Raw genomic sequence first — 24,492 nt, 5'->3', positions numbered from 1 at the left:
CTAAAATTACACCATGAGTGAAATAAAAAGCTGTAATTATTATTGAGCATAACAATGAATTGATTTTTACAGATAATTCACTTTCCAAGTGGGTCTTGAGCTTACCTTTGAGCACTGAAAAGTTTATTGATGTTCTCTAGGCACTGGTCAAAATGAAACCAAATTTCATTTTACCTCATTGAGAGTCTGTTTACTAAAGTCACTAAATCACCCTGTTTCTGACCTCAGCCAGAAGTTCAAACCCTTTTTCACAGCCATTAACTTTTTCAGCGTTCCACCAAGCAGATGTGCGTTCTGTGGCTTAATCTTTTCCATACTGGATGATACAGCCGGCCTCCATGCAACGTGGGCTTTGCTACAGCAGCAAAATCTCACCCGCTGAATCCTGTTTGCCTATTTTGTTTGCATATGATAAATACAAAGTTCTTTCTACGGCAAAGAGTTGTAAGTTTGCTCAGTAATTAGAATAAGGGACACGGGGATTGCTTTGGTGTATCCACAGCAGTATCCTTTCAAGTAAGTCTTATTCATGTCCTCTCATCCCATTATTTCTTCATACATTTGTTAAATTCACATATGAGTCAAATTCACATATTAGAGTCACAAGTTGTCAATGGTATCAAAATGCCTTTTAACTAGCACACGTCTTCACCACTCTGAATCGTTTTTCACAAGAAACTGTGTCAAGGGCTGTGTTTGCATATATAAACTGAAAAAGGGACAAATAGAAAAATAAACTAAGAAGTTGGAGACATAAGCTTATTTTATTGCCTCTTACCGGCGGACACAAATTACATTTTCTTGTTCTGAGTGGCAGTGATTATTTCACCTCTTTCTAAAAGTATTATTAAAGGCTAACATTTTTATTGCTTATTGTCAGAATCTAAGTGCTGAGATATTAGTTTACATTGTCAGATTTGATTCTCATAAACATTGCGAGATGCAAGAATTATTATCCCATTTACCGGGAGAGAAAATGGGGAAGTAGATGGTTTAGAAAAATAAATTAGCCTGCTCTTCTATTTTGCTAGGCCACTACATTATATTTCTAAGTCTAAGTCTATATGTAATAATAGGAAATTCAGAAGGCATAGAGTATCTATTTTGCTCTTCTCTGGAGAAGACAAAACTTTACTTTCACTTTGATTCTTTCAGGTCTAAAATGATTTCTACAGACCCTGGATGGTTTAGTGATCCCCACAGAAAGGGTTGCTACATTGGTCCTTTGGGTCCCCAGGACGGACGGCTTATAACCTCTTTACCCGCCTCCCTCATACTTGTAATATGTGAAGAAATATGCGAAATATGTGTAAATATGCAGGTGACATTTGGAATTTCATGAGCTCTACCGTTCCTTAGAGAAAACATAATTTTTATTGATTCTGAACTGATCACTCAAAAATTAAATTCCTCCAAATTTACTCTCTTTCTAATTGGAGGTTCCAGCTGCCCTTGGATTGAGTTTTCCTGTTGTTTACGTGTCCCTCAAGTCTCTGTAAAAGATTTTATTTCTCTAGGCAACCAGCTGGTTTTTCACATAGATAAGGTCAATTAATTTGACCTTTGGTTCAATATGAAATGCATAATAAAAGCTGGTGCCCCAAAGACCGGATGTGGCCTTTCAAAAAAGCTACTTGCCAGGACAGGGAACAATAATTTATTACCTCATAAACTCCAGTTGAAATGCTTGTTGCTGAGCATGGCAATGACAAGGAGCCTGTGTGTCTTTATTTATTTATTTTTATTCTGTGCGATGGAGAGATGGGGACAAGAACCAAGCACCTGCGCTATTGAAGGATGGGAAGCAGCAAGGCAAAAATAGAGCTGTTGTTTCTTTAAGGATCCACGAACACTGTTTGAATTTGTGTTTTTCTGCAGCTTGTTTTCCGCTGACAAAAATTCATAAGTACGGGCTCAGAGAGCTTATTATTGACTTGTGACCGTATGATCTCGTTAAAAACACATTTCATAACTTAGAATTTGAGAACTGTGTAAACTCATTGCAAAGCAAAGTATAAAACAGAAAATTGAAATAGCTATTTACAATCAATACCAAAAGGGACTAGAATTTGCAGTTTAACGGATAGATCTATTTATGAAGCCAATTTTAAGAAATTTATGAGGGTGTGAAGTTTTATATTTTAGGCTTCTTTTAACTGTGTCAGCATCATTCTGTATGCATTAGCCTCCTTCGTATGTAGTGTAAGAGTGTTTACTCCTTCACATGAATGCATTATAATTGGCCTTTGCATCTAGCTTTATTCTGTATTTTAAACACCTTTGGATGACCCACTTTTACCTAAATCTTTGATTACATCTCTAATTGCATGTTAGAAATGGGCTACATGAAAACATATAAATATTTTTGAGGCTATTGATAACTATTTTCTCAGCATACCTCATCATCTCCAGCTACCATGTATTTAGGAGCCCATTATTTCAGCTGTTCTGTGGAATTAAGCCCCTTTGTATGCCTTGAGTTGTGGGTGAAGTGTACAGTAAAAAGCATTTGCTCCTCAAAATGTGTCCTCATTCATAAAACACATCTTTTTCTCAGCTCTGTAGACATACTTATTAGGGAGATTTTCACAGACGTGGAAATGCAATTTTTGGAAACACGTTGGTAATTTTGAGTAAGGAGAACTTTCTGAGTAATAATGCAATAGGAAGAGTAGTAGAATATAACAGTGTGGGTGTAGTGGAGAGGTTTAGAGAGTCTAGAAGGCACCAGGGCCTTTTGAGTGGGAGAAAAAAAAAAACAGATGACCAAAGAGGGATGAGGGGCTTTAGAAAGAGCATGGAAAGGAAAACGAGATGGTGCTGGAGACAAGCAAACCTATTTCAAATTTTTTGCACAGCTACTGGCACATACTTCTGGTCAGAATGTAAATCAGAACCACCTTTCTTGAGGGCCATTGGCAATACCTATCAAAAGGCTTAGACAGCAGACACTCTGTCCTGCAAATACGATATGAAGCACTGGTCCCAAGCAAAGCATCACAGACATTCCAAAGAACTATTTTAACAGAACATAACCTGTACAAATGAAAAATGTCTTTATATCTTTCCAGAGTTTTTCATACGCAGAGAGAGAGAAAATAATTTGATAATTTGTACTGTGTATTTTGTTTGCAACCAGCTTCTTCACTTATTCACCAACTTACTAATAGTGGTTATTCCTGGTTTCCAAACTTCAAAACACAAAAACATGTTCTATTTTTTTAAAGCCATTAACAAATGCTATTTCACAATATCTACCGTTTTGTATTGAATGGTTCAGTATTGGATCATTAAACAGGGAGAAATCTCTCGTCCCACATTCCTTCATCCAGTGGTTTCCCGTGGCCCCCTGCCACTGAGACCTGGACCTAGAGTTAATGCCATTAGTGCTGTATTTCAAATGCATTATTAGTTCAATAGACTTTTGGTTGACTAGTTAAGAACCTGACCACAACTTATATCATTGTTTCCATGGGGAAAAATGTGTTCCAAGTTTCAAACAGCTGACATAAAAACAAATCCAAAACGGCTTGTTTGTACCTTCAAGATTGTCTACGTATTTTTTTTTCCTCATTTTCACTCCTGAAAGCTAGTGGTATCCTGAAGTCCTTAATTGCCTGAGAGTACAATACATTTGCAGCCGGAAATTGTGGCCTGGACTGTTTCTGACCTCTGGTTAAGAAAGCCTTTTTCTAGATCTTTGTCCTGTCTACAGAATTCTTTCCATGGGGATTTCTTTACTAATTTATTTTTAAGGCTGTCAATCGAAACCACACATTTACTGATGTGTGTATGAACTACGTCTGACAGAAAACAGGAAAATTGTGTTGACTACTACGTTATCCCTTTTCCTTGCTTTCTTCGTTTAATTGCAGGAAAACCTCAGAATGGCTGTGTCTCTCCCAATCTTCTATTCTATTTATCTCCAGAGATCTAGCTAGCTCGAAAGGAGACTATGATCAGACTGCTTGAATAGATCGCATTGCAGAAAAACTCACCAAAATATTGTCAAATGTGTTCCAGCAATAAAACTCAGGTAATAAGCTGAATTTCTAGCTGCCTGTGTCCAGACTTCCCTCTATGAGTCTGAACAATAGTTGGGGCAGGTCAAGAAGAAGAGGTTAAGATACATGGCACTAACGAAAGAGAAGGAAGAGCATAAAAGCTTGTGATTCTCGGGAACATAAAACTGTCAGTTGTTGGCAGCAAAATTCTCACGACCCCAAAGCTGAACTTTGTAAATAGGCTTGGCATCAAACTCTTGCCTGGAGAAAATAAAGAGGAAAAGAAAGGGAAAAAAGAAGACCCTTGCCCTGCTCCAACACACACACAAATGCACACACACATATGACGTGTGTTCGCTGCTTAGCTTTGTAAGGACATATGCAACTGGCCTATCGCACGTCGAATTACAGAACCTCAGACTGCTGAGCGCAGGATGAAACCAGTGTTCCTTCATTTGAATTGTGACCTCTCGAACACAGTGCTTCTCAACAGGGCTTTGAATATCCAGACTAGATTGTATTAGGCTGAAGGACGGAATTATTTGTATCAGTGAACCATCTCCAGCTGTGTTTCTTGGAGAGCCTATTTCTAGTATGCCGATATAAACTCCCTCATAAGTGAGGAGGAAATATAATGTCCGATTAAAACAATGGACTTAAGTATTGGTTGATTTGAGCCTCGGTTCCACTAACTTACTCAATTTAAATCTAATTTATTCCATTTGTTTTATTTTTGCGTTTGTTTCCTTTAAAACTGTGAAAATAGTAGTTTGTGCCTCTTTCTATTATTGTGAGAATTGAAAGACGTGCATATCAAATGGCCACACATGTTTGGAAAGGTTAGCTCAATGCCCGACGCACAGGAAGTACACAAAATGAACATTAAATAGATATAATTCTCATTGTTGTCACTATTAAGAGGGTATTGCTAATTGAAATGATAGGCCTGGTGAGAAGGAATCTCTAGATGTATGAATCTAAAGCTTAGCTATCTCTGTTTTTTCAGTGCAAAAAAAGGGGCTCATTTTAATGTACAGCAGGAAACATCTTATACTGCTCTCATATGTTCCATGCTTGGGACTTTTAACCTGTGTCTTTGTTTATTACAAGAATGGAAGTTTTCTTCAAATGTTTAGAGCAATTTGGTAGCCACGGTTATCAGATGACTCTCTTTGTATCACACTGCTTGTGTTCAAGTCACCCTTATTTTACTTAATAATGGCCCCAAAGTACAAGAATAGTGATGCTGACAATTCAGATATGCCAAAGAGAAGCTTTCAAGTGCTTCTTTTAAGTGAAAAGGTGAAAGTTCTTGACTCAAGGAAAGAAAGGAAATCATATGCTGAGGTTGCCAAGATCTATGGCAAGAACAAATTTTCTATCCTTGAAATTGTGAAGTAGGAAAAAGAAATTCATGCTAGTTCTACTGTCGCACCTCAAATATGTATGTATAGGAAAAATCATAGCGTATATAGGGTTCGGTCCTATCTGCCGTTTTACGCATCCTCTGGCAGTCTTGGAACGTATCCCCCGCGGATAAGGGAGGACTATTGTATCTTTCTACTTCTCTGGTGTAAATCCTTCTTTATCTCCTCCATTCCATTTCATCCCAGCTTCTCAGGGACATTCATTCACTCCAGTTTTACAAGGATTTTCTATTAGAGTTTATTGCTTTCTTTATTTCAATATCATTATCTTTTTTGTCTACTGTTTTTCCTGTTTGCTTTAAAAACAAACAAGTGTAGTAGGTGCTTCTTGAATAAATGAATAGATATGTGAATGAATGTTAAGCATCAGTGGCTTCTATCAGTCACCTTGTTGTAGAAATCCATTAAAGAATGTGACAGGATTAAGAAATAGGTATCTCCATAAAGAATTTTTTTGGGGAGCGTGAGCTAACATCTATTCCAATGTTCCTCTATTTTGTATGTGGGAATGCCACCACAGCATGGCTTGATGAGGCATAGGTCCATGCCTGAGATCCGAACCCACAAACCCTGGGCCACCAAAGCAGAATGCACAAACTTAACCAAACACTATGGCACATGGCCAGCCAGCTCCCTCTCTATAAAGAATTTTTTTTTTTGAGGAAGATTAGCCCTGAGCTAACATCTGCTGCCAATCTTCCTCTTTTTTGCTGGGGAAGACTGGCTCTGAGCTAACATCCCTGCCCATATTCCTCTACTTTATGTGTAGGAACCTGTCACAGCATGGATTGACAAGTGAGTGTTGTATAGGTCCACACCTGGGATCCCAACCAGCAAACCCTGGGCCGCCGAAGCAGAACATGCAAACTTAACTCTTGTGCCACCAGGCCAGCCCCTCTATAAAGAACTTTTAAGAGGAATTTCTATGAGGTGTAAGAATGTTTCCCTCTTATTCAATTTATTCAGTTACTACCTTGTCTAATCCTGAAACTCCAGGGTTAGTTTTGCCCTTAGCCAATTTACCAAACACCTGGGAATCTATGAATTTGAAATCCAAGTTTGAGATTTGTAGTCTGAAGATTTTAGGAAGTCTTTCTATTTCCACGGAAAACTTGGAAGATGTAATCATTATGAAAGAGGCGTAAGACTGGAAATTTTTCTCTTCTTACATAAAATATGAGAACAAGCCTTTAGGAAGACTGAGCAAATTTTGTCAGGAGATATTTTTTATAAACATTTAAGCTAAATGTTATAAGATGTGTTTTTTTGTTCGAATGTTAATTTTACTTTTGTGGGTTTTTTTAGAGCCGTTTTAGGTTCACAGCCAAATTGAGGGATAGGTACAGAGACTTCCCATAAACTCTCTGCTCCCACCCCTGCATAGACTTCCTGTTGTCAACATCTCCCACCAGAGTGGGACATGTGTTATCATGGATGAACCTACACTGACACATCATAATCACCCGAAGTCCATAGTTTACAGTATGGTTCACTCTTGCTGTTGTACATTTTATGAGTTTGGGCAAATGTATAATGACATGTATCCATCATTAGGGTGTCATACAGAGTATTTTCACCGCCCTAAAAAATCAGCTGCTCTGCCTATTCACCCCTTCCCACCCCCAACAACTTCTGGGAACTGCTATTCTTTTTACTGTCTCCATAGTTTTGCTTTTTCCAGAATGTCATATAGTTGGAATCATCCTGCCCATTTTAGAGCAGCATGTGCTGACTGCTTCAGTCTATTTTCTTTTCTGTTTTTCTTTCATTTTCTTTGAACACTCTAGTTCTGCAACTTAATTGGCAACTCCTTTTATTGTGGTTAAGCTTCTACTTGTTTTACCTCACCAGCTCTTGATTTTTAAATAATCTATATTAGTTTATAAATATAAGCTCTCTGAATATTAACAAAATAAAAATCACCCCAATCCAGTGATGGTCTTTATGAAGGTGCCTGCATATTTCATTTTTTGTTGTAAGTATATATTTGCGTATGCATGTGTGTATCAACAAAGCTCACCAATACTATATAAACGCAGTATGTGCTAGTTTCATACTCCCCATTCATCCACCTTGCATCTTAAACATCACCCAGCTGACTTGTTCCTAGAACACATTTGTCTATATTTATCCTGAACTGCTGCATACGAGATTCTTTTGTAACATTCCTTCAGCCTGGAGCATCCTTGTCAACCTTCCCATCCCTAAGCTGACTTAGGAATCTCTACTTTGCAGTACCAAGGTACCATATATATGCTTATATATCAAAGCATATTTCATGAACATTGTAAATTTCTTACATGTACGTCTCTTCAGCAACACACAAAGCCCCACAATCAATTTCTTTTTGTTGCTGAAATCTGGTGAATAAGACACGTTTGATAAGTATCAGTTAATCAAATTTGTGTTTCGGGTCTGACGCGGTGGCGCAGTGGTTAAGTTCACACATTCTGCTTCTGCGGCCCAGGGTTCACCAGTTCTGATCCCGGATGCAGACCTACACACCACTTGTCAAGCCATGCTGTGGCAGGTGTCCCACATGTAAAGTAGAGGAATATGGGCACAGATGTTAGCTCAGGGCCAGTCTTCTTCAGCAAAAAGAGGAAGATTGGCAGCAGATGTTAGCTCAGGGCTAATCTTCCTCAAAAAAAATTTGTGTTTCAAAACCTTTCTATTTGTATCAAGAGAAATGCATCAATAAACATGTGTTTCCTAAGTATCTACTATATACTTCATCTATACTAGATCCTGTATATCACAAAAAAGAAATAATGGCCATGCTGAACACAAACAGGGGAAAAAGGAGGTTTGGAATCACAAGGCTTAGTTGTTTGCTACACTGTGTTGTCTTGGACAACATGAATACATTCTCTTATTCCGCATGTTACAGATGAGGAAACTGAGGTTAATGCCTGCCTTGAAATACCGTTTTGGGGACTTCCAAAATTAGTGCTTTCACAGTGTGAGGTTAAATGTTAAGAAAGACTAGTTTTGCTGCTCTCATTGAGCATATCAATGCATTCGCAATTCAATGAAGGCAGCAGAAAGCATTTGCAGTTCTTGCTGTCTTATTGACAATGTAAAACGTCTACCTGTCTTTCTCTTAGCAAACTCATAAATAAAATCTAGAATATGAGAATCATGAAACCTCGACAACGCTTCTTACTCACTCGGATCTCTGATAAAAACAAAGACGTTACCTGAAAAACAACATAGTTGATAAGATTAATTTTTAAAAGAACTGATTTATCTACAAATGGAGCTCCAAGGCTATAAAAAATAAGAAATACATTATTTTATTTTAAAGTCTTCAAACTTAGATTGATTACTGAAGCCCGAGGAACTACCACTCTAGCTTTTCTTACAGATACTTCCAAGGTCTCTCATTTTCTTAAATATTAGTCTGATGTTGGCAACATTTCTTGATTGACTCTTTTGTGAATTAATAGATCTCCAGAGAAATTTGTAGGAATCCTATGAGTGCTAATGTTCATTCTGCCTATTTACTATGTAACTCAGCATTTTCACGGATTTTAGTTGGCTTTTTCTTAATATTTAATAATCAGAAATTTATCTTATAGGATATGTCCCAGTTAACTCTTATTTAGCACTGCTGTCACTATCTTCTGTTTAAAAGTGTTCTCAACGAAGTCCACACAGAAATCATGTAACATTTAAAAACAGATCACCAAAATATACTCATGCAAATTCCATTATATGAGTTAGGTGATTTTTACTTGTTTATGCAAGCTCAAATGCTTCCCTCATGTAAAATTCTGCATTTTTTGTAATTCAGAAATTCTCAGTGATGAAGTTCTGCTTTAAATAGAATTGAGATTTGCAGAGAAAGAGACTAAGCACAGGAAGTTATTAGAATAACAACATGACAGCTGAAGAAGCATCTGACACTTCAAACGGACTGATAGGGCTGATCAATGGATCCCAAATGTTTTTGTTTTTTCATCAATTTCTGTGTCTCCACATAAAAGCTAAAGAGAATAGTTTAAGGTGAAATATTATCTCATTAGATCAGATAAAACAAACTTTTAAAAAATGATAAAATATTTTTTAAAAATATAAATATTTTAACAAAAACTTTCTCTTTCTTTCTTGGCTGGTTCACATTGTTTATGATGATCGTTCTCATTGACTTGCAGTCTTCTCCCACTTCATTTTGCCTGTGTACATAGTCTCGAAAATTTTTTCGATAGTTTAGTGTGTAATTGTCTATTTAGTTAGCTAGAATCAAATCAAAGCAGAGTAAGTAAAAAATTTATTTCTGGTTGTCTTTTCAAACACAAGAGACTAGTCTCATCATTATAGCTATGTGCCACATAATGATGTTTTGGTCAATGACAGACCACACATACGATGGTGATCTCATAAAATTAGTACCATCTACCATAGGTGTGCAGTAGACTGTAAGATCTAGGTTTGTGTAAGTATGCTCTATAATGTTCACACAATGACAAAATCACCTAACAACTCATTTCTCAGACCATATCCCTGTCATTAAGTCACACATGATTGTATACTGCAATATTAATAATATTCAATTTTTCATTTTGTTTTTTGATTATACATTGCTATTTGTTACTACTACAACTATTACTGATATAATTATTAGTTAACATTCCTTGAGTATTTGCCATGTGACAATTCATAAGCTAAGGGAATTACCATAAATTGTCTGTCTCAATTATTTTAACACCACTATGAGGCAGTTACTATTATCGCAATTTTAGAAGAAAACGAGACTCAGAGAGGATAGATAATTTGTCCAATATCTCATAGCTGCAAGAGATTACATTGAGAATTATACTCGTGTCTATCCACACTTTAAAAACTATGCCATGGGGCCAGCCTGGTGGCATAGTGTTTAAGTTCTTGCATTTTGCTTTAGATGCCCAAGGTTTACGGGCTCAGATGCCAGGTGTGGACTTACATACCACTCATCAAGCCATGCTGTGGCAGTGTCCCACATATAAATTAGAGGAAGATTGGCACAGATGCTAGCTCAGGGACAATCTTCCTCAAGCAAAAATAGGAAGATTGGCAACAGATGTTAGCTCAGGGCCAATCTTCCTCACAAACAAACAAACAAAAAACCCAAAGTAAAACTAAGCCATATCATCTCCTAAAAACCTACATCATAGATGGGACAGGTATATGAACACTCTTTTGCAGACACAAACACAAAGAATGTACTCATAAGTTTTCATTAGTTAACTTGCTCATAAACACTCAGCAAACTCTTAATAAAGATTGAAAGTACGTTTTTTTAGACTACTGGTAAACGTTTTCACTTCATCACAATTACTTTTCAATTTATATTTGCTCATTTACGTGTCTGACCACTTATTAGGCATAGATGCAGCTGCCCTTATGTAAATATTAAAGTTTGATACTAAATTCCCACCCATATTTGTCCATAACTTGTGCACCCACAGTAAATGAGTATAAAAAGAGATGAAATAAATGAGCCAACTGTTTTCAAGCATTGGGCAACAGGTAGTTCAGGGCTAGGATCTTTAAGAGAAGGTAATCATATGCCCAGGTTTTATGCCTGGGAACATGTTCAGACTTCATGGCAGAGCAAGTTGGAGCCCAAGTAGAAAAGAAATCTCTCTCAGCTGATGAAGTAGAGATAAGAGTCCCAGGCTGCCGAAACAACTGTAATTTGCAGAGCAGATTCAGAAAATAGGGATTTGCATAACAAGGAAGGCCCAGAAGTCTGCACAAGGATTCACCATGAGATCTTGATGAGAGAAGTTGTGTAGGCACAGGCCAAGCAACTATGAGGTACAGCAGAAACTGCTTCCTGCAGAGATGAGAGAGAAAATAGTGATACCAAAGTTGTTCCAATGATGGAAAATGGAATTTTGGTCCAACACAGTGAAGAAACCTCTCTGAGAAACTCAGTCATTCAGGTGAGATCCCAGAAAGTCACAGCTTAATAAGGAGGACTCCATTCTTGAATAAAGCCCAGAGCCTATGTCTCAGCTCATAATTGAAATTATTATGTTCTGAAAAATAATAAAAACAAGATTAACAAGAACAGTAGGCTCTTTGAGTAATTTAACTGCCTGTCAGGAAAGAAATTTAACACCATTTTAAGAAAGATGACATAATCTAGACTCCTTCTAACACATCACCATAATGTGCAGATTATAATAAAAATTACTAGACTTGTGAAAGTGTGGGAAATGTGATTTTTTAAAAAAATAGTCAATATAAATAGATAACACAATATCCTAGATATTTTAATTAACTAATGGAACCTTTTCAAGCTCAAAGACTTAAAGAAAAACAACAATAATGAATGAACAGATGAGAAAACTCAACAGAGAAATTAAAACTAAAGACAAAAAAACAAATGGGGGTTTTTGAACTAAAAAGTCCAATAACTAAAATGAAAAAAAAATCACTGAGTGAGTTAAGAGTAGTTTGGAGACTGATTACAAATGGGTTCATAAACCTAAAGACGGATCTGCAGAAAACTTCTATTCTGAAAAACAGAGAGAAAAATATTGAAAGAAAATTAGCAGAACCTCAGTGACCTGTTCAAAAACAAAAAGTGGTCTTATGCACAGACAATTGGAGTCTAATACAGGAAAGAGAATAAGAAAGGGCAGAAAATATTTTTTGAAGAAATGTCCTACCCTAGGGGAAAAAAAAATTCAAGTTACATATCCAAAGATTTCAATGGACACCAAGTAGAATAAATACAAAAAGAACCATATCTAGCTTACTGCTGAAAAGCTAAAAGAAGAAGAAATTCTAGAATCTGCCAAAGGAAAAAAGCTATTACCTCTGGGGGAACAAATATACGAAATCAACTGATTTCTCATCATTAGAAATGGATGCTAGAAAGCAATCAGACATTTTTAATGTGACGGGAAAAAAAAAAACATTGACCTAGAATTGTGTTATATTCAGTGAAAACATCCTTCGAAAATGATGAAGAAATAAAGACAATTCCAGTCAAACAAAAGCTGAGAGAATTAATTGCTAGCAATAATTTAAGAATGTTGAAAGGATTTCTTCAGGCTGAAGGACAATATCACTAAATAGAAACAATTACAAGGGAAATAAGCTGTCCTCAGAAATGAACAATCATTCTTCTTTACAGCAAGAATCGTCAAACTACGGCCCATGAGCCAAATCCAGCCCGCTGACTGTTTGTGTGGAGTTTTGCTGGAACAGTGCCACACCTATTCATTTGCATACCGTCTACGGCTGCTTTTGTGCTGCAACTATGGAGCTGAGTTGCAACAGAGATCATGTCTGGCCCTTTAGGGAAAAAAAATTGACAAGGCTTACCGTAGAGAAGAAAAAGCAGGGATGATGATAAAACACAGTATGGACAAAGTACAATATAATATAGCACGATTTGTGCACTGAGGAAAGCCAGGGTTTGAAAAAAAAATAGAAGAGCTACTTAGAGATTTTCATTGGTAGAGTGAGAGATGGAAAAAGTGAAAATATATGAATGGTAACTAAAAGGCCACTCCCCAGTGTCTATGCATCCACCAGGACAAAAGAATTACAAATAGTTCCTCGATGCCATCCAGGGTTAGATTCAAGAGGTGGTAGAAAAAGTAAGATACTATTGGGCCAGCCCCAGTGTCCTAGCGGTTAAATTCAGTGTGCTCTGCTTCAGCAGCCTGGGTCCGGTTCTGGCGCACGGAGCTATGATCCTCTGTTGGCAGCCCCATACTGAAAAATAGAGGAAGATTGGCACGGATGTTAGCTCAGGGCAAATCTTCCACAAAAAGAAAAACCAGTAAGATTCTATTGATTTTATCAATTTTTCAAATTTACTTCAAGGCAAATTGAATTTTGAATTATGTTCTCCATTTCTACACAAACTAAGTAAATAAATAAAGCATTTGTGGATGGTTTATCCCGTGTTCAACTTTTATTAAGGCCTATTTCCATAAAGCATAAATTCCTGAAAAATTCTTTCACGGAGGGGCGATCTGTTGCCAAATTTGTCTGGCTATCAGACTTGCACAGCACAGGTGGGAGTTTGGGGAAATAATCGTTGCCCAGAAGGACCTGTGGATAAATTTGCCCTCAGACTTTTCCATCCCTTATATTCTCTTTCCTTTCTTTCTCTTCGCACATCTGTGACACTGGAGTTTGGCCCAGAGGAAGAACACACAGTTGAGATAAAGAGATGTGTGCCAAGAAAGCCGAATTTTCAGATCAGATGGGATGCAGATGAACATCTGTGCTGAGAAAAGAAAGCCAAGGACGATATTCTTCAACACTGAAATAACTATACAGAATCCTCCCACTGTAAAAGCTCCCTCTTTTCTGCCGTGAGTTTTTCCCATACAGAAACAGCGTCTCTTTCTGCAGTGCACTTACAGGTTATCTGCCCCCTCCTCTGAAGGTGTGTGTTTGTTTCTTGTTTCAGCTTACCAATTCAAAGGCACAAGCAAACCTCCCATTATTTGTATCCATGTTTAAAGTGGGCTTGACAGTCAGAATTTTGCACTGACAGGCACACAATAAAAATCATGTACTGTTGCTAGTTTTCTAGGCAGAATTATTTCATAACAATTATCTTCAAATCTCCAATGTTCTGTGTGCTCAAAACCAATTGTCTTTATTTTAATAATTAAGTTGAAGTGACAGTGGGTGACAGCTGCAATTGGTTTCATTTGTGAAGCGAGCACTGCTTTCACTGTCACCATGGAATCATTCTGGCTGGGTGTCAGAATATTTAAGCCATTGAATGTAACCAAATTGGTAGTCAGACAAGGTGCACGTTTTCAAGCAAACACACATTTGTGTGTGTGTGTAACATCAGACACTTTCTCACCAAATCCCAGTAGCTTTAGCAAGTTTTGTAAAGTAAAATCTACAAAACTTTTGATAGATGCAAAGAGTATTTCCTCTGAAACAGCTTTGTTTCCAGGTCGTCCCTTTAAGTGAAGAGTTGGCCAAAATTTTCTGTAAAGGGCTAGATCATAAGTATTTTTGGCTTTGTAAGCCATATGGTCTCTGTCGCAACTATTCAACTCTACCCTTCCAGTGTGAAAGCAGCCACAGACAATACGTAAACGAATAGACGTAGCTGCCGTCCAGTAAAACCGTATTTACGAAAACAGGCAGAATGGAGAATTTGGTCCATGAGCTGCTTTAAACAATCATTCAACATATATTATTTATAGCATAGTAGATACCATTTTAAATTCTTGTTCCCTTTCTGACTATTAGAATTACAAAGTATCATCAGAGATGGAGAGAGAGTGAATGTAGTTTAAAAATAAAAGTTTTTGAATTCTTTATGATATCGAACAATGCAAAATGTATTTTACATAGATATAACACCTCATATTTACATGGCATGTGACAAATGACTCCTGTGTAGTTTATCTCATTCAATTCCAGTAACAACCTTGTGCATTGGGAAGGATAGTTATGATTCTTCAGTTTCATAAAGCTTAAAGAGGTTAAATGGCTCACTCAATGCCAGATATGTTAAGTGTAGAATAAAGATTTTAAACTTTCCATTTTGGTACCAAAGCTTTTATTTGGGGCAGGCCGTTTGGGGACCTGATTTTTGATGGTAATTTTGATCACATGGAAGTGGTCCTAATTCAGCTCTTGATATGCAATTACTGTTAGAAGTGAAAAAGAAAGTAAATATTTTCTATATTATCAAATTAGTTGAGACAGCAAGAATGAATAATTTAAGAAAAAATAGAAACAAGCCTCAAATACTCATTTTTCCTTAATAACAGTATTTCTCTGTCTGACTTCTAGAGGTAATTGCCTCAGTGATCTACTTGGCTTCCTCTTGGAGACAACACCTTAATAGCCCTTTATGCAGGACTCTGCAACTTCAGAAAAAGACTCTAAAATGATTCACTTCCAGCCAACTGGCATTAGAGCCATCTGTTATGTATGCTTTTGGCTTCTGTACAATTTTACTGTTACAACTTTTGTTACATAAAAATCTAAAAGAAGAGAGAGACTACAGCATTAGGATTTTTGATATAGACATTGAGCCATCAGCACAGGAAACCATGCTCACGGATCATGTCCATAGCTCTCCTGTCTGCCTAGGAACTAATCACCTTATAATATTATTGTCAAACTTTCATCTATATTGATGAGATACATATATTTCAACTATATTGATGGTTTTTCTCCAGCAAGAGAAAAATGTTTTGGAGAAGCTGTCTGAAATATCTTTACTGTGTTGGTCTAAGATCACAGGGTTTACAATTTCTATTCTTTAAAATTTTTTGCTTAATAGCTCTTTTTTTTTTTTTAAGATTTTATTTTTTTTTTCCTTTTTTTCCTCAAAGACCCCCGGTACATAGTTGTATGTTCTTCCTTATGGGTCCTTCTAGTTGTGGCATGTGGGACGATGCCTCAGCGTGGTTTGATGAGCAGTGCCATGTCCGTGCCCAGGATTCGAACTGACGAAACACTGGGCCGCCTGCAGCGGAGCGCGCGAACTTAACCACTCGGCCACGGGGCCAGCCCCTGTTTAATAGCTCTTTTAGAGAAAACCAAGTTAAACTATTTCATGGTCATATGTATATATAAAAATCTGAGAATGTTGGCCATTTATGAAGGTTTCGGTGATACTGAAACTACATAAATATTAAGATTAAAGCTCTTCATTCACATAAAGTCAGGTGAAACGGCTTATATGGGAAAATGCAGGCAGAAGTGGGGCAGAACTCCTCACGCTGCAAAGATGGTATCACTGTAAAAAGTGTAAAATGAAAAAGCAATCTGAAAGATACGGTCATCTGTTTTCCTATGTAAACAGATGTCAAGGGTGGGAAGTAGGACTGGGGGTGGATAGCAATCCGAGAATCACCATATAACCCCAAATAGCCAGGTGGAGGCAAAGTCACTAACTTCTTGGCTGTAAAATGTGATATTATTCAAGGAGACAATTTTCATTTCTTAATCTATTTAAGAGTGGATGGTGGTACCATAACTGGAGTCACTGACAGTCTCATCTATTGAGATTTATAAAAGTGGCTATGGTGAAATGGTTTCCTGGTCTTTAAAAGGCATGCATTATTTAATTTCGGTCAAAACTTAGTGTAAATAGTAGGTGGAAAGCTGTGCCATTCGAGTTTTATCTCCCTTTATTTATCAAACTCTTATCAGCAAGATATCAAAAGTAATTACAATCATATCACTACAGAGCAAATACAAAACAAGGACCTTTGAGGCTAAATTATTTTCAAAAAGTGAAGTCTATAACTAAACTAGTCAGTTTTAGATTATGGTGCTGGCCAGCACCATAAAATCGTCCTGCGTAAAAACCAACACAGGTTCCGATAGTGATGAGTATGGTATGGGGGTTTATATACTAGGGCCAATACAGAGGGACACAGTGTGAGTTGAGAAAGTTCTTTAACAAAAGGCTGTCAGATATGATTTACTGAGCTGGCCTCTATTGGGCAAGCCTCACTGAGCACTCTGAATTCGAGCTTTCCACACTGGCAGACTTTTCCATAATCCAACAAAGACTTGGAGTTATAGGCAGTTCATAAAAGTGATGTCTTTTGTTTAGTTCTAACAGGGGCTCTCAACAGGGGAGGCAAAACCAATGAAGTGCAAAATATAATATGAAATCAATTTCCCTTCTCACATGACCCTGAGAATAAGAAAAGATTCTTGTCTTCCTGGGGCTGCTAAAAGTCCACATGTCTTCCGGGTGGTTGGAATAGAAGACCAAGAGAATTTAAGAATATTTTTAGCTTAATTAGTTTAGGCACTTCATTTTGAGACAGATTTAGTGCATGTTTCATCTGTTTAAAGGATCACAGGAGTCTGAGTGAGATCGTTTTTCCAGATAGAGGGTGAAGTAGTTTGAGAGAAGGGTTATGCTTAATGAGATCCACTTTCAGAAAAAAAATTTGTGTTAGTGACTGAAGAAAGGGAATACCAAACTATGACTCGGGACCAACTCTAACCACTTAGAATGATTTCTGAGCATGGTGATGTAACTACTTGAGTGACTCCGTTTCACAGCAGAGATAGGTGGTAAACACTTTAAGCTTCACTGTTTATAAACCATGTTACATCTGATTTTGTGATTATATTTCATACCTTTAACTATGTACCTATAACTGTGGTGATGTTTGAGAATATAGATAACATATAATGCATTTGACTACTTTCATTGATAGACTATATTACGCAAAATAAGGAAGGGTTACTTGTTAAGAGGCTGTTGAGGTATGAAACTTATATCTTATTTTGGTATATGATAAGGAGAATTTTACTTTAATGGTACACTTTAGCTCTCTCTATAATGTGTTTTCAGCCTTGCAATTCCAAATAACGATTCCTCTATATTTCTTCTAAAACATTTTCTTTTTTTTTTTTTAAGATTTTTTTTTAATTTTTTTCCTTTTTCTCCCCAAAGCCCCCCAGTACATAGTTGTATATTCTTCGTTGTGGGTCCTTCTAGTTGTGGCATGTGGGACGATGCCTCAGCGTGGTCTGACGAGCAGTGCCATGTCCGCGCCCAGGATTCGAACCAACGAAACACTGGGCCGCCTGCAGCAGAGCGCGCGAACTTAACCACTCAGCCACGGGGCCAGCCCCCTAAAACATTTTCTTGACAAATGTAAACTAGTCTGTACCAGTCCAATTGAGCTTATTTGTGATGTTAGATATTTATTTCAATTTTTAAGTGATAATTTAACCAATAGTATAGATAATATCATCCAGTTTTTACTTATGTGACAGGTGAACCAGTTATTGTGACAGGTGGATAACTCTTAAAGTTATGAAACAGAGTATCTGAGTATCAGAGTGTCAATTTGAGTCTCCAAGAAACAGGCATCAAGATCGAATTAGACATGAAAAAATTTATTGGAGAAACACCTTTGAAGGCTAAAATGGAGAGATAAAGGCAGATACAGGTCTGACATCTGTGAAAGGAGAGAGGGAAGGAAGGAAGTTAGGATGGGGAGATTCTCAGACTGCAGTGTAACTCTGATGAATTCTCAGCCAGGCTGATGGGAAGCTCCAGAAGAAAGTCTGCCTGTCAGAGGAGTTCTACATTCAGAAGGAATGGCTGAGCTCTAACACGCCGACTGCGCTCAGACACTGTCTAGGATAAGCTCAAGGGGAGTGTGGTCTGCATCCCCAAGATGTGGCAGCTGGAGGCTCTCAGCCTCTTATATTCCTCACAACAGAGTCTCTCTCGAGGAACAATCTGGGACTGTAATCCCATGGTTGCTACAACTTGTAAATCTCATTTGTGGAATATTGATATGATAAACATTAAAAAAAATTACATGTGTAATCATACTGCAAGAGTGATTCCAACACATTTGATTCTAATGTAGGTAAGATAGGTATGAACTATTTTAGACTAATTCATGAAAAAAATCTAAACTTGAAATAATTTCATCCATCAATTCTTTTGTTTTCTTAACTTAGGAAAAGAGAGTTAAATTCAGCTTTAGCAGCAATAATCCTTGGATTATCAAGGCAAATCAGAGTACAGTGGGGTCATATTTTCATAAACACTAGTATAGGTTATAAGTGTAATTTTTTAACAAAAAAGGTAATTCATTATTTTAAATAGTGACATATATTGGGGCTGGCCCAGGGATGTGGTGGTTAAGTTTGCACACTCTGCATTGGCAGCCCAGGGTTTGTGGGTTTGGACCCCGGGCATGGACCTACATACCACTCATCAAGCCATGCTGTGGCTGCATCCCACATGCCAAGTAGGGGAAGACTGGCACAAATGTTAGCTCAGGGACAGTCTTCCTCAAGCAAAAAGAGGAAGATGGGCAACAGATGTTAGCTCAGGGCCAATCTTCCTCAACAACAACAAAAGATTATTATGTGTTGCTTGTGCTCTTTAAAGGGAGCAACCCAGAACAAAAGTATAAAGAAATGCGTCTTCACCACCTCTTAATTCCAGTCTCCTTTTAGCTGTCCAGTTCCCTGGAGTTGCTTTGTATTTTTTGCTGCTTACAGCTGCTAAGGATTCACTAGAGAAACATGTGTCAGTGAGACTTTCTCCAAACGTCTGCTTTCTTAAGACTCTACGATCCCATCCATTCCAATTCATTAACATCCATTTCATTCATTAACAGTCTTTCTCTCTTCTAAGATTCAGATGAATGCATTGAAAACATAATGTGTATTAAGTAGACAACAGAAAAGAGTTCTCCAGCTTATCTCCACCCATGGGAGTTTATTACAAGCGTACACGGAAAGGCAGGGTGACGTACTCTGGGCACCAGCACTTCCAAGTCTGAGACGTATCATGTGTTTCATGCAGAACCAGACCTACAGCTCAGATTTACATAGAATATTATCTGAGCCCAAGTGAGATTCCCTTCCTGAGTATACCTCCCATTCTCACTCCTCATAAGAGGGAATTTGTTTAGGTCAATTTGTCCAATGCAATGCAGAGTTTTCAGTTGAGTCACTGCAGAAGTGGTTGTCCTATCACACGTCACATCGTGACTGGGACTTGGCCTTCTTTCCCTGGACCAATCAATGGTAACCATGCTTACAGGGTTTATTTTCTCCTAGCACTCATGGCATGAGTCAGAGCTGCTTTGTACATAAAGAACCTCTTGGGGCTGCTTTCCACAGAAGAGGGCAATTAGAATTTTATGGACTCTCCAGTATAAGTGTTAATGTTTGATAAAACCTAACTATGTTACTCCTTGCACTTAACTGCATTTAACCATTGTTTCAAAGCCTATAACTCAAAGAGCTATGCTCGCGTTAGAGTCACATTGCTCTAATTTGTCAAACCATGCTGCATGCCCTTCTTTTGCAAAAGTCCAGGCTTGCTCATCAACTGTTGGCTACACGCTCTGGACTAATCATTGCACTTTTTGTAACTAAAGTGAACTTTATCTTCTGATCTTGTCATGGATTTTAACTTCTCTTTCTAGTTCATGATGGTGATTTTTTTAACGACAACTTGGCTTTCAATTCAGGTTGCTGTGTGATTACTTAGGACATGAAATTCTTTGCAGCTCATATGTGGCTCAGCACCATGAACAAGTAAGGGTGTAAGGCTGTGTCTGCCAATAACAGGAGCCCAATAAAGTTAATTGTTTCTCCGTTAGGCACTTCGCTAGTGACCTGAACACATGGAACCGATTATCTGGCACTGCAACGTTGTTAAATAAAATGTGCAAAAAAGAAAATACAATTATTGCTAAAGTAAAAACATACCACAAGGGGTTATTAAAAAAAGCAAGATGTTTTACATTTTAAGGATGTTTCGCTGCTGCATGTGTGTGTTTGGTGAAAAACGATTAGCTCCAAGACACTGCTGTATCAATGTTAAACTTTTCCTTCTGCTTCATTGTCTTCTGGTCCTCTGAAATAAATGGAAGCAGGCTTTTTCATTCTGAAGGAAAATAATATTTTTTAAGTTAAAGGCATATTTTGGCAATGTTGAAATATAGACTACTCACTTAAAACATTCATCTTATACTATAACTAGGATGATTCTTTAAAAACATATTTACTTCTATCAGGCTTCTGGGCAGGTCTCAATTGCTTATCAACTCCATTTATTCACAAATGGATACCATCACCTAAAGTAACTGTATTCTGGTATAGATTATAAATTACTCTGGTAGCATGGAAAAAACACTATAATCCTCTTTTAGTTATGCTTAAGAGAATCACGGGCTGTTAATAAATACAATGTGTTTATAAGATAAAGAGTCTTACTCAGTTTCCATTTATCTTCAAAGGTTTTCCATTTCTCACCAACACTTTAAAATAGTATTATATTGCCTAAATGTTACGCAATTACATTTACCTTGACCATTATTAATTTTAAATAGTTTTTCCCACAGGGCAAATAACTGTGATCGGGTAAATATCCGATGTCCACTAGAGATTACACAAAATGTTTTGTTAGATTTGAATTTTGTGTACGTGCCTTATAAATAATCAAACTGTATACGTTCAGTAAAACATTATATTAACCCATTTGACATTACAGACTGATTCATATATTAGCCTACAAAACCTGAGGATCAAAAAAACAAAAAACTTTTTGGATTTTATTATCTATGTCTTCAGTTAAACAAACAGATGTTTTTTTTCAATTTCTTTTCTCTCAAGTGCCAAAAATCAAGTAAAGTGCCATTTAGGCAGATCCGAATGAACAGATCTGGAATCTGGCTGTTAATTATCCCACCATAAAATGTAGACATGTCTTCTTTGCTTATCAAAGACCTACACATTAGGACTTAATTTCAATAAAGTATTGGAGTTTGCTCAGTTTCCCATATCTTGTTATTAAGAACCAGAATGATCAAAATTGAGAGGTGACTGAAGTTTCCAAAATAGAGCATCTGTCGTTCAAAATGATCACTGCATGTTCATTACAAGTGAGCTCTAGCAAAATGCAGCAGAATCTTATATTTTCTAAATGTAATACATGTTAACTAATTCTTAGTTCTGTACTTTGGTTATTCTACAGCTTTTTTACATACCGAAAGAGTGATGAGGCAGGTAAGCACCGTAAAATGAACAGAAACAGATCATTTTTCCAATGGGCAGAATCAGGTGGTCAAATCTTCACAGATCACTAACAACAGTCTTCTTTTGAGACAGAACTACACAGCACTCTGGCTGCATTTAACTAGAGAAGTACCAAGGCATCCTTTTTTTTTTTTTTTAAATTTTAGTGGAGTTTGGCTGCCCCGGCTCTGTTTTTACTCTCAGAATCACTGAGATGTGATCATACTTCGATCACAATTTTAATAAGGGCTTGTTGTGAAAGCTGAGCTTAATTTCTTTTCTTTCTTTCTTTTTTTTTTTTTTTGGTACCATTCTTTCTCTCAAATTCTCAGGGATTTAATGAGAGAAGGTCAGCATTGGCTGGGTCAGAAGGAAGCAAATGGCACATTGGAGAAATTGTGTGGGCCTGGAGTGAATTTACGATGGAAGCACTGTCACCCTCTTCTCAATTAAAGCTCCGATAGAACATTAATGAGAAAATCAAGTGCATAGCCTAGCTATGACTTCAAACTGTTAAATATAATATGCTTACAGCTGCACAGTATGATTTAAATCATATAAAATATAATGCTATAGCATTTCCAAGAGGAAGTAATTTAGGATAACGGCTTTAACTCGCCTTAACTAAAAATGCAGCTAGTTGCCAACAGTTTAAAAGAGACTTTGTTACCAACTAGAGACAAGTCCATCAATTTCAATGAGATGATGATTCTCTACTGATAACCCTGATTTCTTTGAGATTTTGATGGGTAGAGAAAAAAGATGATTTGGCTATTATTAGTAAGCATTTGTGCAAAATGGAAACAGTCGTTGGGAAGCATGAAGCCAGAGGCGATTTGAAAGGGAATCTGGGAGATAATTATAGGATTCTGTACGTGACATAACTAGGTTTTGGCAACTTTTTAGAAAAATTTGCACAGAGATATTGTATGTTTAGTAGGTTAACTAAATCATCCAAATTACTTTTATTCGTGTTACAAGTAATGTAATATAACTACCCTAAATTTTATAGATTTGGCATAATCAACATGATTTAATATACTTATATTCACAAGTATACCCAACATTTTTATTCATTACAAGTGGATTTAAAAGAAGTTAAATTTTGAAGTTTAACATATAAACATATTACATGAATATTGCAACATTAAAGAAAAAAATATTTTCTCTTAAAAAGTAAAGGTAACCTTTTAGAGTTTTTCTATCAAGGAAAAATTGAATAAATATTTATTTAAGACTTCTTATTCTATGCTTTCTCCATGCTTTTCAAATTCTTCACGGGGAAACATATATTTTACTTGAAATCCTTACAGATGAAACAAGTATTTTATTAATATATTTATTTTATTAATTTAATATTTATAACTTTTGATTATTACTGAATCATTCATGGGAGCTATAAGATTACTTTGATAAATAGGGATGTCTCTGAAATCATGGCTTATAGATGACAGTGGCCATTTTACTTATATACCAATATACCATTTATTTCTCTATTTTTTTTTTGGCTGTACAATATCCAGAAAATCCTTGATTTATTAAACCAAATGATATATACTAATAGATTTAAATTACTACTCTGTAATTTCAGGTAAAGCATCATATAATAGACACAGCTTATTGTGAGATTTTCACCATGATACATTCAATTCACAGAACAAATGAACATGTCGTCTCCAAAGTGGGAACATTTTGTATGTAACACATTTGTGTTTGTAACAGTGTTAAAGGCAGTGAGCATGTAAATCATCCATATTAAAAAATGCTGAGTCATGCATTTGCAGAATCATTGCAGCATCTTTTGTGGAACTTCAAGGTTCTCTGGAATGCAGCATTTTCAGAACCACAACGCTCTTCGGAGGAAAATATTATTAATTATAACAATAATAATGCTAGTTTTGTCCTTAGCATTTATAATTGATTTAATAAAAGTACACATGGGAATAATTTAAGAATAAATAATTGTATCAGAGGTTTTGTTTGTGAATAGTAGAGAATCTCCAGTAATAGTGTAATAACAAACGGAAGTGTATTTCTCTTACCTAAACAAAATCCAGAAGTAGATGGATCAATTTATGCTTGAATATAGCTGGTTATCACACTCACTTTTCACCCAGCAAGATGAAGGCAGGGGTTGGGAGGCATACATGGCTCTTCCCCTTTAAGGATACTTTTTGACATTATCCTAACTACTCCTACTTAAAACCCTTTAATCAAAAATAAGTAACATGACCCCACATATTTGCAGGGAATCTGGGGGCTGTGATCTTTATCTGGGTACCCGGTAGTTTTTATTCTTCTGAGAGAGAAGAAGGGAAGGAACGAACAGCATTCCAATACTAAGAACAAGTTAATTCTCTTTTTTTGCATTCCAGCTGTTGCCCTAAATAATGGCACATTTAGTTTACATTTGGATTCTGTATTTTTTATAAAAGTCCCCAATTCTGTTCTTTGGTTCTCCAAACCAGAATCACTACAGGTTTTCCACAGAAGTGTTAGCCTTCACCCGCCACCCTACTCATGACCCAGAATGGTACATG

The sequence above is a fragment of the Equus przewalskii genome, chromosome 10 (assembly GCF_037783145.1).
Source record: "Equus przewalskii isolate Varuska chromosome 10, EquPr2, whole genome shotgun sequence".
Lineage (NCBI taxonomy): Eukaryota > Metazoa > Chordata > Mammalia > Perissodactyla > Equidae > Equus > Equus przewalskii.
This window is presented reverse-complemented; position numbering follows the sequence as displayed.